The sequence below is a fragment of the Neopelma chrysocephalum genome, unplaced genomic scaffold (assembly GCF_003984885.1).
Source record: "Neopelma chrysocephalum unplaced genomic scaffold, ASM398488v2 Primary Assembly neopelma1_291, whole genome shotgun sequence".
Taxonomy (NCBI): domain Eukaryota; kingdom Metazoa; phylum Chordata; class Aves; order Passeriformes; family Pipridae; genus Neopelma; species Neopelma chrysocephalum.
The window spans coordinates 87,257-102,406 of NW_020897953.1; the positions used below are offsets into that span (position 1 = coordinate 87,257).

At 43.9% G+C, this 15,150-nt stretch overlaps 1 long non-coding RNA gene across 1 annotated transcript; it reads right to left on the reverse strand.

Moving 5' to 3' along the window:
* Positions 1-4,101: 4,101 nt before the first annotated feature.
* On the reverse strand, positions 4,102-11,706 carry LOC113978121. Its single transcript, XR_003537495.1, has 4 exons — positions 11,646-11,706; positions 10,820-10,905; positions 5,393-5,453; positions 4,102-4,194 (listed from the first exon to the last, which is right to left on the reverse strand). It is a non-coding gene; the product is annotated as an uncharacterized LOC113978121 (long non-coding RNA).
* Positions 11,707-15,150: the final 3,444 nt, after the last annotated feature.

Sequence of the window (15,150 nt, forward strand, 5' to 3'; positions counted from 1 at the left end):
GCTGGGTCAGTCCCCGCCGGCTCCATTGTCAGCCCAGTGCCGGTGGGGGGGACACAGCGGTTTTGGGCCCCCCCGGGAGTGCCAGGGGTGGGTGTGGAGCCCAGGAGCTCCGAGTGTGGAGGGCGGAGCAGGGCGATGCCGGAGCTGGGGGACCCCCGGGAGCCTGAAGCAGGGGGTGTAGAGAAGGGGAAGCCTGGACAGTGGGGACCCCTGGGATCCGTGGGACAACAGAGTGGAGAACCTGGAGGGGGGGAATGTCTGGGAACGTGGCACTCCGAAGGCGAGAGTCAGAGGAGAAGGGACCCTTGGGACCCCCAAGACTCCCAGCATCCCAGACAGGGGAGACCCTCTGAACCCCAGAGGGGAGAGACCAGAGAGGAGGAACTCCTGGAAGAGTTTATTTGGGGAAACCGTCATGTTTTAGAGTATTTTTTGGTTGAATATGGGTGGTTTGGGTTTTTCTGGGCTGAATCTTGGTGTTTTGGAGGTTTTTATGGTCACAGGATACCCGGTGAGTTCTAGAGATGGACTTGGCCAGGAGGAACCCCAAGCCAATGTGCTCAGCCCTTGTTTTCTCCCCCATCAGGATTTGTCCTTCCCAAAGCTTGGGCGGATGGACGAGGAGGCTGCGAGGAAGAGGAAGATGCCTTGGGCCCCCCAGGCAGGTGAGGAAGAAGTCAGTGGCCCTTTGGGCCGGTGTTGTGCTGGCTCTGGCAGCCGAGCATGGCCCCCGGCTGCAGGACAACCCCGCTGCCGCCGCCGTCCTGCCGGGGCCGGAGTTGGGGGGATGTCCTTGGCCTTCCCTCTGGGCCGGAGGCAAATCCCCTCCCTGTCCTTCTTGCTTCCTGCCCCAGGCCCCGAGCTGAGGACAGAGAGCCCGGAGGACAAATCCCCCCGGCAGAGCCTGGTGGGAGAGGCCGTTTTGAAGGGCTCCACGGCGCAGGAAGGCAGCGGGGAGGAAAAGGGCCGGAGATCCCCCCTGCAGGAGGGGCTCCAAAGCCAGCCCAGGGTGCTCTGAGGAGGAAAGACCCAGCCTGTGCCAGGAAGGTGGCCAGAGCTTGAGGCAGAGCTCTGAGCTGGTGGTCCCTGAGCAGCCTCCCAGCAGGCAGAAGCCCTTCAAGTGCTTGGAATGTGGGAAGAGCTTCAGCAGGAGCACCAACCTCCTCACCCACCAGCACATCCACACTGGGGAATGGCCCTACAGGTGCTTGGAATGTGGGAAGAGGTTTCAGACCAGCTCACATCTCCTCAGGCATGAGCAGACACCCACGGATGAGAGGCCCTTCCGCTGCAGCAACTGCGGGAAGGGCTTCAACCAGAACTCCACCCTCATCATGCATTGGTGCATCCACACCGGGGAGAGGCCCTACAAGTGTGGGGAGTGTGGGAAGAGCTTCACCCACAGCTCTGCCTTGACCAAACACCAACAGACCCACCAGTAAGGGAAGCCCTCGAGTGCCCCGACTGCGGGAAGAGCTTCGGCCGTAGAACTGACACACAAAAAATGTTTCAATATGCCTTCACCATTTTGAGTATCTGCACTCCAACATCAATTTATTCTTTTGAATACGTGTAAGTTTAACCTCATTTTTGTCTGAAAGCCAAATTCACCACTACCCCATTCCCTGATAACCATGGGCTGATTCTGACAAGTGAGGCAGAAATTACCCACTGCTCAGCAAAAACCAGCCAATGGTCTCTGCCTTGGCAGCCCAGTTTCCCCAGTCTCATCTCAAAATGACCAGTTACACTGAAGCAAAGAGCACTGGAACCAGTGCAACAAGCCCCAGTCTGACTTTCACACCTGCCCACGTGCCCTGTTTTCTGCTGATCTACAGACTTCCTTGTTTAAAATGCAATGGAAAAATGAACAGTTTTTGGGGTTGTTTTGGTTTTGGGCTTGTTTTTTTTTTCCCCCCACTGTTCTCATTAACCTCATTTCAAATCTATTTCGGTGTTTGAAGATGAATTAAATTTTGAATGATTTTTAATGTTAATGCCTTGACCGAGGTATCAAAACATGAAAAATAAAAAAAAAGCCACCACAAAGCTGTCCATTATTGTCACAATCAAACACTCAGAAGTACTAACATGAGTGCAGTGAAAACCTCATAAATAAGACCATTAAAATAATTTTAATATTTATATATTAAAATATTTTTAATAAGCATAAAAAAAGGAAATTTAATTACTGACATTAGCTTTCCCCACCTCTCAAAAAGGTAATTTAGTTACATCTTAGTCACCCTTGAAAGGCTCTTTCCAGTTGGGTTGGCCTCTGCCTTAGACACTCACGAGATCTGCCAAAACCAATTTAAGGGCAAATTTCCCCACCAGGTTCAACTGCATTGGTTGTACCAAAAACTTTGCAAGTAACCCCACAACTTTCATCTTAAACTCTTCTCTCAACCTTGTAAAATAATTAGCAGTAAACAGACCTGATAATGTGTTATAATTAAGAACATGTTCTTGTTCTCAGAGTTATTCATACACCAAAAAGATGCCACAGGAATGGCCAAAATATTAGTAGCAACCTCTACACTTTTGAAATCTACATTTGGTTTAAAAGTTTTCACAGTGGTTGTTTCCTTATGAATTAAGGCACATTTTACTAACAAGTTTCAATAAAGTTACAAAAACATCTTTCTCCACTAAGACACATGCAGTGAGTCCTAACCTGAGGTAGACACTGAAAAGCCCAATTTTTTTCTTAGCTGTCATGAGTCTTTCATTCCTTCTGTGACATCAATTAGGCATCAGCCCATTTTTCAAGCTGCTGTTATCTACCAGCTCCTGGTTGGGTTTCCAAGCACAGTATTTTGGCCACGATAAAATCAGGGACCTGGGCAGTCATGTCAGAATGACAAAGAATACTGACACTCCCTGCCAAGGGAGACAAACCATTCCCAACCTCGACCAAAGGTTCAAAGCAACAATTTTGAAACAAAATTTACAAAGTTTTTCTCTTCAGTTTTTTGCTGCAATTCTCTGTTGCGCTATTAAAAGACCACAGCAGTGAAAGACAAGGTCTTATGGCCAAACCCAGGGCTTCAGCCACTTGAGGTCTATTGAAACCTTCTGTTCCTCAAGCGTGAGACTGAAATCCAACACATACAACACCCACGCATAAAACACCAACACATTGACCAAGTTTTCCGGAGTGAAATCTGAGGCTTCAACTTAAAAACTGAGGTGACCTCCCCTGGAAACAAATTCACTCCAACAGAGGGAGCTGAATGGACAGAATGAGGCTGTGAACAAACCAAACCTCAAGGTCTATGTCTCAAAGTTCATTAAAGCAAGGTTTTAGTCTCAAAGACACATCCCTGGTAACTTTGACACTGGAGGAAAGAGCAGACATGTCCTTTCTGGACAGCAAAGTCCATCATGAGTTCCTGTCAGAGACTGCACAGAACATGAGTGCTCTGGACAGCCCTAGTTCTGCTTTTACCACCATCAGGTGTTCTGTAAGCACAGCAGTCAAAGCACAAGTCATGTAGGTTTGGGTATTTTTAGCTAAGGCTGTTTGCCAGGTTTCTCAGATTTAGAGAGGAATTCCCGGTAAGATGTGACTTTATTCACAGATGCACTCTTTTTTGGGTGTTATTTTGAAATAATAAATTTTATTGCATTAAGCAAAGTATGTCAACTTCAATAAAGCTTCAATAAAGTGTTTTCAATTATTTTCCCTCTTCTCTTAAAAAATGGAAAATAAAAATCGGTGCTTCAACTAAACATTATCTATGCTAACCAGAGAGGGCAATACTAGATCTTTCAGGATCCACACATTTGGATGCTTTTGCAATTGCTTTTTGAAGCAACTTCTTTTGTAGACAACTGTTTCATTAAGTCAATTAAGGCTTTCACATTTACCCCCCTCCTTTAGGTAAGGATTATAAACCAGAAAAGGAGGGAAGAATTACTCAGTGTGTAACTGAAAGGCCAAAGTCCTACCCAAGAAACCAAATGTGACAACAGCTCATTTACAACCCAGTGAGAAAACAAACAAAAATGCACACAGAAAGATTTAGGAGTCATATGAAGATTAATATAAAAATGGAACATGAGTCACATATTTTAGAGATTCGAGCAGATGATTGGGGGCTAGAAAGGCATCAGTGGATAGCACAGGAAGAGTTTTGAGGAAGAGCTGGAAGGAGAAACATGGCAAGAAATATGCTGTTCTACACAGACCTGCAGTGGGAAAAACAGTTTAAGACTTCTGAAGGAACAAAGTAATAAAACTCACAGAGCCCAGGAGTAGAAGAGATTCAATACTTGCCAAAAAGCATCAAAACTAAGCTCATGGACATGCATTAAAAACTGAATTCCTCCAATTCATGAATTCCACTCTTTTGCTTCAGGACTCAACTCAGTGATAAAACTGGTCAGACTGAAAGAACTGGCTCTAAGGAACTGCTTCTTTTAAAGAAATGCATATGTTCCAAAGCACAGTGCTACAGGAATACAGCTTCCCACAAAAAAAGTTCATCCATGTACACAAAATGCAATGGATGCCCTCATTAAAAAGGCAGAATCAAGGTATTTTTGAATTTTAAGCAGCCAGAAAGACAAAAGGACCTGTGTCTGTCCACAGGCAGCTCCCAAGAAAGTCACAAAATGTGCCAGGGACAACAAAAGGTCAAGACCAAATTCCTTTTAGTTAAGGAAACTGGAGAAGGTTCTGTTCCTGTATTCATCCAGTATAGAACTGAATTAATTTTTCTACTCAAGCCTGCCAATTTTGTGTTTTGACTATATGAACAACGATTTGAAATCTATCAGCTAGCAGTTTAATTTAAAAAAAAAAACAAAACCAAACAAACAGAAAACTGTCCTGGCATTACATATCATTTTGTGCAAAGTCAGACCTTTGTGAATGAAAAACAGCAACAGAACAACCGTAGAACAGGAGACAGTTCCTGTCTGCTCAGAGACTCTCACTGATCCTGACAGAAGCAGAAGGAGAAACCAAGATGCAGGTGAGGCAAGTTCTTCCTGCTGTACTTTCCACACCATTTGTTACCCAAATCGTGCAGTGCCTCTCTAGAGACTCACCTGTGCACCAACCCTTCTGAACCAGCAAACCTACGACAGAAAAGCTCTCAACGAAACACGGAGTCAAATCCCAGGAGACCAAAGAACTCCAGCCAGATGTGAAGGCTGTTCTGCAGTGAGACAGGGGGAGAGCACTATCCAAGCATTGCCCATTTCCCAGAGCCCGGCAGGAATGATCCCTTCTGAAACACACGTGCGCACACGGCCACGCGCCAACGACCTTTAGAATGGATTCAACTAAAAGCTGCAACCAGTTCAACGTTAGAGTCTTGTCTGCTTGATTGGGTGTTTTTAAAAAACTAAAAAGTAAATGTTATTAGGAAGAACAACTTACCAGTCCTTCAACCAAGAGCAGCTATTTTGCTTACAGTGAGCAAATCAATTCCTCCACACATCTGTAGGGAAAATGGGATATTAAAACACTTGAATTAAAATTAAAAAACAATAAAGAAATCCTAAGGACCAAGCATTACCCTATGAATAGTATTACACAAGTTCCATCCCTGAATGAAAAAAAAACCAAACAAGCATTACAGATCGCAGCATATGCTACAAAAGACATTTTATAAAAAACTTTCAAGTATCACTAGGGATGTGTTATCAAAGAACCTGTGCAAACCACCCAAGAAATTCAGCCCCAGTCCTGTACACAAACCCCTTGAGAAATTACCACAAACCCCTCCCTTTTTAGTTTTTTTGAAAACGATCAGGCAGGCATCAAGTGGAAATGAACTTCAGTAAACTGACCTGCCCTTCACAAGATAAAATAAAATACCCTTTTTGCTGAGAGGTGGTATCAGCTGAATGAAGGGCATATAATGTAACACATTTCTATGGAACAAATTATCTACTCTATCCCAAAATTATCCCCGTATGGGCAAGGCCCGAATGTAAAACCCTGACTTTGAAAATGCTTATTGGCAATCTACATCAACAAAACTTTAACCACAGACACCTTAAACAAAGGTTGGAAGATTAAACTAAGACCTAAAGCTCTGAAACAACTCAGGAACTTCCTTTTTACTGTGAATTTGGACTGTGTGAAATTAGCCATAAAAGTTATCCTCCTGACATGTATGAGCAAACTGCTTCTCTTGTGATCTCTCAGAATCTACTTATATTAAAACATAGCCTCAAATACATAAAAATTAATGACCCTATCCAGTGACAGCACACTGTGCAAGCCTTTAAATTCTTCTCTTCCATTGGTATCTACTCAGATGCACAGAAGGAAAGCTGTGATGAACAGAACTGTCATTTCTTTGTTGATGGAATTTATTTGAAATTATTACACAAAAAGATCCCTTTAAAAAGGGGAAATGACAAAAAATTATATTAGTAAACTGGCATAAACATGTAGAATATACAAAGGAATGTTACATTTAGCTGTTTAAAACACGTATTTAAATGTGCTCCAGCAGCTGCTATGAAATGGAAGCACAGAATTGTGCAAAGTGCCCACCTACCATTTCAGCAGAAACACAACCTGGCTGCTGAACTCTGATCATCCAAGAGGCCTCCACCAGTCACTCAAAGCATGAAAAATGAACCAGGTCAATACATTCACTTAGACCCTTTAAATCTCCTTCTGCCCTATATGTAACATTTCCCTAAAAAAAGGCCACTTAAAAACTACAATCTGATATATGAAGACAGGAACAGTTAAAGATTGCAAGATTTTCAATTTACAGCTCTCAACTGTCTTTAATAACTCACAGCACAGCTACACATTCATCACCTGCATTCAAGCTGGTTCCTGTTGTCTTTAGTTCAGAGGGAGCACACAGCTACGGTAGTTTCACAGAAACTCTAATGAGGATATTTAATATGGCTTTCTGTCACCACAGAGCAGCTTCTTCCAATGACAAAGACTCAACCCAGTTGTGTTCTGACCTCAGCACCAGCTGGCAAAAGCAATCTCATGTTTGCCAGAATGGTACCACTCAGCACTAGTGACACTTCTCTACTTGCAAGTGAACAGGTGAACCAAACAAGGAGTTTTGTAAAAACGCCACCAACATGTTGATAACACATTACATTTCATTCACACAAGTTATTTTTCCACTATTACAAAATATACCACTGTATTTTTGAGTTTTCCAATTTTAACATCCAAAAAACAATTAGTACCAAACTACAGATTTAATCACAAAAGCCGGAGTTTATGCACAGAGCCACAAACCACAGAGCTTGGACATACAAGTCTTGGCTGAAAAAGAATTAACCTTTCAGGTCAACACCTGTATTTCCTATATTTAATAAACATCAAATCAGACTACTTGCAGTAACTGTTGTAGCCCATGTGATTAAAAAAAATCCATCTCTCTCTAAAAATAAACATGACATTACTTTTTTTAGGTAGTCTAATAACTGTGGCTTATATTGACTTTAAAATTACAGCTGCTGTAAGCACAGCACAGCCTCTAGCACACAGAACACGCCCTGAACCAAAGGGCCACGGCTCCTTCACCCCAAGACTGGCACTGCTGGCTCCAACCACCAGCACAGTGTATCTCCTTTTACAGCAAGAGCTGAGGTCACACACCCAAAAGCTATTACCTGATATCAGATTCTCTCTTGGGATTAATCAATATTTTGGCAAAGATGACGTGTATCACCACACCAACGCTCTTCCATGTAAGATGTCAAAGCTACAAAAAGCAATTCTAGAAGAATACTTCACATGGCTTCATATCCCCAGAGGAACAGCTTCCTCCGCTGAAAAGGTTATTGGGACTCAACCACAGAGGTTCTCCTGACCCCCTCAAACCTCATGAGCAGCTGCAGGGCAGCCATAAAGTTAAAACTTCCCTCAAGTCCCAGCAGTGTGCATCTAACCTACTGAGGTCCACCTAACGTAGAGATCAAGCTGCCATGTGCTAGATAAACAGATATTGCTCTTCCAAGAAAAGGCAGCTCCAAAGAGCTCAGAAAAGTAACAAGGGACAGGTAAAACTGCCTTTATTTTAATACCTACTCAGCACAAACAGCATCAGGGCAATACAGGAAAGGTGCAGACCATTAAGGCTGAAGTGCTCAATTTTGTATTTAGCATGCAACAGGTCAGCCAAGATCTGCTCCTGACACTGTGGGGTTTAATTTTAATATTTAATTTTCCTATTTTTTGAAGAACAAGTCAATTAAAAGTTGCAGCTTTAGACATTTCAGGATTTAACATCAGGAACACAAGTCTTGGGTCCGACAGGCTCAGTCCCCTCATTATCATCAGACTGGTCTTGCCTTCATTGTAACAGACTGTGCAATATCTGTGGGTTTGATCCTCTAAACTGAAAATTCACATGGGATTTCAGATACGCTCCATTGTTCTTAAGGTATGAGATCATTTCTAAACACAAACTCTTAGTTCTCACAGATCCCATCAGACAGTTTCACAACCAAGTTCCAGAACACACTGACACATACATTTGCACATCAGCCCTGTTTGCTGCAGGACATCCACGGTCATGGACATGTCCATTCTCTGTAAATATTATTTGAATTCTGCTTTGCACATCAGCAGTGACTCACTGCAGGTGAAAGTTTATTACACCCTGGAGAGACATTTTTATAAAGCTTTGCAAAATTGGCCCATGATTTTTTACATGAACAGGCTGAAGGCTTCATCCAAGCCAAAGAAAACAGCTGCACTCAGGCGGGGGTTCACAACTGTATTCTTTAGTTATCACCATCAATTATGTAATTTTAAAAAGCAAATTATCAAGAGTGTTTTTGAGATTCCTGACACAGGGGTCCTCACGAAGACGCCTTGTGCTTTGAGGTCCTGAGTTCGCACTGAGGTACCTGAGCATGTGAAGCTGCGAAAAGGAACCAGTTCAGAGAGGCAAACGAGCTCTCCAACTTTGAACTACACAGTGGGGAAAGCCTGACTCAAAGGAAACATGTTACTCTGACTCTAAATGCAGAATCCTAAAGTGTAAAAACAAATTATAAACATTAGAAAGCTGATTTGTTTGAACTGCAAGGAGGAGAGCAAGACAGCTCATAACACTTTAAGCTTTAGAGTCAAATTTACACCAAAAAGAGAAGTTTTAAGTTTATTGTAGAAACTATTGATTGGAAAGGAAAAGCTTATAAATGTCCCTAGCTAATGAATGAATACCTTGAACTAAGGAAAAGCACTTCTGAAGCGTGGTTAGACAATGTCCTTAGGAGATGGCAATTCTCAGAGCACAGCCTGGCTTTACTACGTGTCACCACGGTCACTGCAGGTTGTTAAAGTTGTATGTGAGTGACCATAAAAATCTTCGAAGGTGCAGGAGACATGAACATTGCTGTAGTCAGTACTTACTAACAGTTTTCCAATGCACTGAGCTTGAAAGAAAATAAATTCAACAAGGTAAAACACTGCAGCTTAAATGTTTAATGCTTATTTTGAACAAAATTATTTCCAGCATAATTTAAAAAAAAAAAGGTGTAGTGGTTTGAGCCAGGTTTTCCCCTTGAAACTAGGAAAGTGGTAACCCCCAGGGGGTGGTGACCCTTGGGGTTTGACCCAATCAGTGCTCCTGCAAAATATAAACATATCTCTGGAGACCGGAAAAGAAGTAGTTGTACTGGATGTTAGAAGAACTGGTGGCCATGTTGTAGAGGCCACGAGGAAGGGGCTCCGGCCCCTTGGGGGGCTTTCCCCCCCCAGCCCCCGGTTGGGGGGCTGCAGGGACTCGGAACAGTGTTAAGACTGGGCTGAGTGCCTGTGGCTAGGAGCTGGGGGAGTTTCTTCCCGGTAAGCAGCAGTGGGAGACGCTGGGAGCAGCAGCAGAACAGCAGCGTCCGAAGAGCAGTGGCAAAGAGCCAACTGATAAGAACTGAGGAAGCAGACAGAAAAACTCCTGCAAGGAAAGAGAGAAAAGAGCCAGCAGCAGAAAGCAGGACAAGAGAACCGAGCCAGCAGCAGGAACAGAGTTTCGGGGGGTAAGAACTGGACAACCAAAACCCCCAAACTGCCTTAGAGACTCCTCTGAGAGAGAGGAGGACAACTGGACTCACTTGAAGAGTCTTGGAGTGCAGTATGCACTACAGAGAGGAGCTAAGAAGCTCCGGCCTCCTGAGAGATAAGCCAGGACGGCCAAAGGAATGTGTGTGTGTGGGGTGACCTTGGGCCCCCCCCACTGCTGCCAGGCTTCAGAGAAGCTGGCAGCCATCTTTGAGTCAGAGCATGGGAGCTCTGTGAAGGGGCTTGATTTTCCCCTGAGGATACCAAACCGTCACGAAGACCCCTGTGCTTCGTGATATGACCGTGGTGTAGCAACCTTGTCTGGGGTACCGCAGTCCACGGAAAGACCCCTTGTTTGGAGACGGGGGCCGAGAGAGGCTTGGAGGCCTCCCTCGTGTGTGCTGGCAGGGAGCCAGCAACTGCTTCTGCTGCATGGAAGAGAAGAAGAGCTTGCTGCCTAGAGAGACCTGCTGCTGAGAGACTGGAAGGGGTCTTTTCTTCTTCTTCTCTCCTGGACTTTTATTTGGAGGGAGAAGAGATTTGGCCCATTGTAAATATTATTGTCATGGTAGAGATAGAAATAGAGTTAAGATTATATATAATGTATTATAGTATTTATTTATGTGTACAGTCTTGTAATATAATTCCCTTCCCCCCACATTGAGTCTTGTGTGTTTGTCTGGAAAACCCATCTCACATGGGGTTGAGATGTGGGAGGGGGGCTAGGAATCAATAATTGGATTTTGAGGCTGTCTCAAACCATGACAAAAGGACATAAACAAAAAGCCACAACACAGTATAACATACCTGGCACAAACAGTACACAATTTTGCTCAAGGACTTTTACCCAACCAGTCATCTGAATCTTTGGAAGAACAATATCCAGTGAGAGCCTTTAAAGAAAAAAAAAAGAAAAAACAAAACCAGGTTTGTCTGAAAACAAAGTACAGACAGATCTCACCTGCAGTCCTGATGTTCTTGACTGACAAACTTGCTGAAAACACAGAAGGTGTCTTTCAATTCATAAAAATGTGACCAATATTCTGTCCTTGCCAACATTACAATACCAATATTCTGTCCTTGCCAACATTAGCCTTTGTGTTCCCAAAACCAAGAAACAGGCCCCAAAAATCTCCTCTACAAATACCTGAAGTCTCCTGTTACTGCTGGTACTGTTGTCAAATGTGAGTTCTACAATATCCCCAACTGTTAATGCTACAAACTCATTAAGTACAAAATACAATCAAAGTTTAATGCAGGTTCTCACTGGTGAAATGGGACATTTAATGAAATGGATTTATATGAAAATACTGCCCTTTTCCACAAATACAAGGCCTATGTATCTATATACACAGATTATAAAAATAACAAGCCACTTAACAGATAGCCTGGGTAAACTCAAATTTATACAGAAGTAGCACATAAACATGACATTATTTGAAGACAGTCTACCTGTATCTGCAAAAAAAAAAAAAGCTTCCTAAAAGTCCAGATACTTTACAAAATGTATCCCCTTCATATAAAAAAATCAGATTTTTTTCTTCCCATCTGCACAGCAGCAAAAAGGCAAATTTCAAGATTAAAAAAATAACAAGGAAATGAACATACTACCACAAGTTATAGCCACTCTTACCTGAGAAAATAACTCATGAATGATTCCTCTGAAGCCACTCAGAAAATAAAGTATTGTTCATAGCATTCTACCTGAAAAAAATAAAGATGGAAATTTTCAGCATTTTGCTTCAGAAAAGCAGAACAAGTCACATGCCTGAAATGTATTGATCTATAGGCAATTATTAAGTCAAGAAAACTTATGACAGCAGTAACTGCATCTTTAGAACTCAACTCGAAAAATAAAAGTACATTCTTGGCTGAAGAAAAACACACTGGAGATGAGAGTGACTGACATACAACACATATGATCTGCTCTTCTGTCTTCCATTACTTTAATTTGGAAAGACTTAGAGATCAAATGCAAATTTAACATTTTTTTATTGAGTAACTTATCACCCGATACCCCTCATCATATCTTTGGTTGTGATGCCACAGGGGAGCTGTGATGTCATGGGGAAGTGTGATGTCAGGGGGTGATGTGATGTCATGGGGAGGTGTGATGTGAGGGGGAGGTGTGATGCCGTAGGGTGGGTGTGATGTCACAGGGGAGGACGTGATGTCACCAGAAGGATGTGATGTCACGGGAAGGATGTGATGTCAGAGGGGAGATGTGATGTCACAGGAAAGATGTGATATCATATGATGGATTTGACATCATAGGGGATACGCAATGTCACAGGAAGGCTGTGTTTCATAGGGGAGATGTGATGTCACAACAAGGATGTGACATCCCAGGGAAGGTGTGATGTCCCAGGCAAGCTGTGATGTCACGTGGAGGATGTGATGTCACAGGGATGCTATGATATGTCCCAGGGATGCTATGATATGATATCACAGGAGAGATGTTACGTCATATGATGAATGTGAAGTCATAGAGGAGCCTTGATGTCATGACAAGGATGTGATTTCATGGGGAGGTGTGATGTCGTGGGGGTTGTGATGTCACAGGGGAGAACGTGACATCCCAGGAAGGATGTGATGTCACAGGGATGATATAAGATCACAGGGAGGTGTGATGTCACAAGAAGAATGTGATCTCCCAGGGGAGTGTAGCCGTGCAGGAGTTCTGTGAACAATCTGAATTGCAATTCTGAGACCTTTACCTTAGCACAGCTGGGTGCAGATAATTAAAAAATACTGCGCCACTAATATGGCCGCAGGCCTGGTGCCAAGGTGAAGGAGGAGTTTTCTTGGAAGGTGAACAAGTTTTGTGGACACCTGCTGTGGACCAATTAGTCCTGGACAACGCAGTATGTTTTCCTTATGTATCCAATGTATCTTGAGAAAGAATCACATGTCTGTGTGTGTAATTATCAGTATAAAAGCTGTTGTTTCTTCTAATAAAGCGGACATCTTGCTAATCATATTGATTCAATGCACCTTGTCTATACCTCTCCGTCAATAGGGGAGGATGTGACATCCTAGGGATGATATGAGATCAGAGGAGAGATGTGATGTCACAGGGGAGGTGTGACGCCATGGGGAGGTGTGATGTCGTGGGTGGCATTGTGATGTCGTGGGTGGCGGTGTGATGTCACAGGGGAGGACGTGATGCCACCAGAAGGATGTGATGTCATGTGATGGATGTGACATCATAGGGGATATGCAATGTCACAGGTGTTTCATAGGGGAGATGTGATGTCACAAGAAGGATGGGTTGTCACAGGGGAGGTGTGATGTCATGGGGAGGTGTGATGTCAGAGGGGAGATGTGATGTCACAGGGATGATATGCTATGATATGATATCACAGCAGAGATGTTATGTCATATGATGAACGTGAAGTCATAGAGGACCCTTGAAGTCACAACAAGGATATGATCTCACAGGATAGGTGTGATGTCACCGGGTGGACATGATGTCACAGAGATGATATGAGATCACAGGAGATGTGTGATGTCATATGATGGATGTGACGTCATAGGGGAGATGTGATGTCACAGGCAAGGACGTGACATCCTAGGGATGATATGAGATCATCGGAGAGGTGTGATGTCATATTTTTGGTTGTGATGTCACAGGGGAGCTGTGATGTCATGGGGAAGAGTGATGTCAGGGGGTGATGTGATGTCATGGGGAGGTGTGATGTCAAGGGGAGGTGTGATGTCGTAGGGTGGATGTGATGTCACTGGGGAGGACATGATGTCACAGGAAGGATGTGATGTCAGAGGGGGGATGTGATGTCAGAGGAGGGATGTGATGTCACAGGAAAGATGTGATATCATATGATGGATTTGACATCATAGGAGATATGCGATGTCACCCGAAGGGTGTGTTTCGTAGGGGAGATGTGATGCCACCAAAAGTATGTGATGTCACAGGATGGATGTGATGTCCCAGGCAAGCTGTGATGTCACGTGGAAATGTGATGTCACAGGGATGATATTATATCAGAGGAGAGATGTGATGTTACAGGAAGTATGTGATGTCACAGGGGAGCTGTGATGTCGTGGGGAGGTGTGATGTCGTGGGTGGCGGTGTGATGTCACAGGGGAGGATGTGATGTCACAGGAAGGATGTGGTGTCACAGGGAGGATGTGATGTCATATGATGGATGTGACATCATAGGGGATATGCGATGTCACAGGAAGGCTGTGTTTCATAGGGGAGATGTGATGTCACCAAAAGTATGTGGTGTCACAGCCTGGGTGTGATGTCACAGGAAGGATCAGATGTCACAGGGAGGATGTGATGTCATAAGGAATATGTGATAACACAGGAGAGATGTTATGCCATATGATGAGCGTGAAGTTATAGAGGAGCCTTGATGTCACAACAAGGATGTGATATCACAGGAGAGGTGTGATGTCACGGGGCGGACATGATGTCCCAGGGGAGATGTGATGTCACAGGGATGGTGTGATCTCACAGGTGAGGACGTGATGTCACAGGGATGACATGATATCACAGGAGTGATGTGATCTCATAGGAGAGTGTGATGTCACAGGAGAGAATGTGATGTCACAGGAGAGTTGTGATATCACAAGGGAGCTGTTTTTAGGCTGTTTTTGGTGTGTTTTTAGGCTGTTTTTCAGCTGTTTCTGGGGGTGTTTGTGGAGTATTTTTGGGGGTGTTTTGGAGTTCTTTTTGGGGTGTTTCTTGGCATGTTTTTGGTGTGTTTTTGGGCTGTTTCAGGGGTGGTTTTGGAGTGTTTTTGGGTCTGTTTTTGGTGTGGTTTTGGGGCTGTTTGGGGTCGGTTTGAGGGTGTTTCTGAGGGTGTTTTTGGGGTGTTTTTCGGCTGTTTTTGGGGGTGTTTTGGGGCTGTTTTTCAACTGGTTTTGGGCTGTTTCTGGGGTGTTTTGGGGGCTGTTTGGGGCCATTTTGGGAGTGATTTTGGGGGTGGTTTTGGGCTGTTTTTGGGCTGTTTCTGGGGTGTTTTGGGGCTGTTTTGGGGGTGGTTTGGGGCTGGTTTTGGGAATGTTTCTGGGGTGGTTTTGGGGGTGTTTTCGGGTTCTTTTCAGGGTGTTTTTTGGGCTGGTTTTCAGCTGGTTTTGGAGGTGTTTTGAAGCTGTTTCTGGGGTGGTTT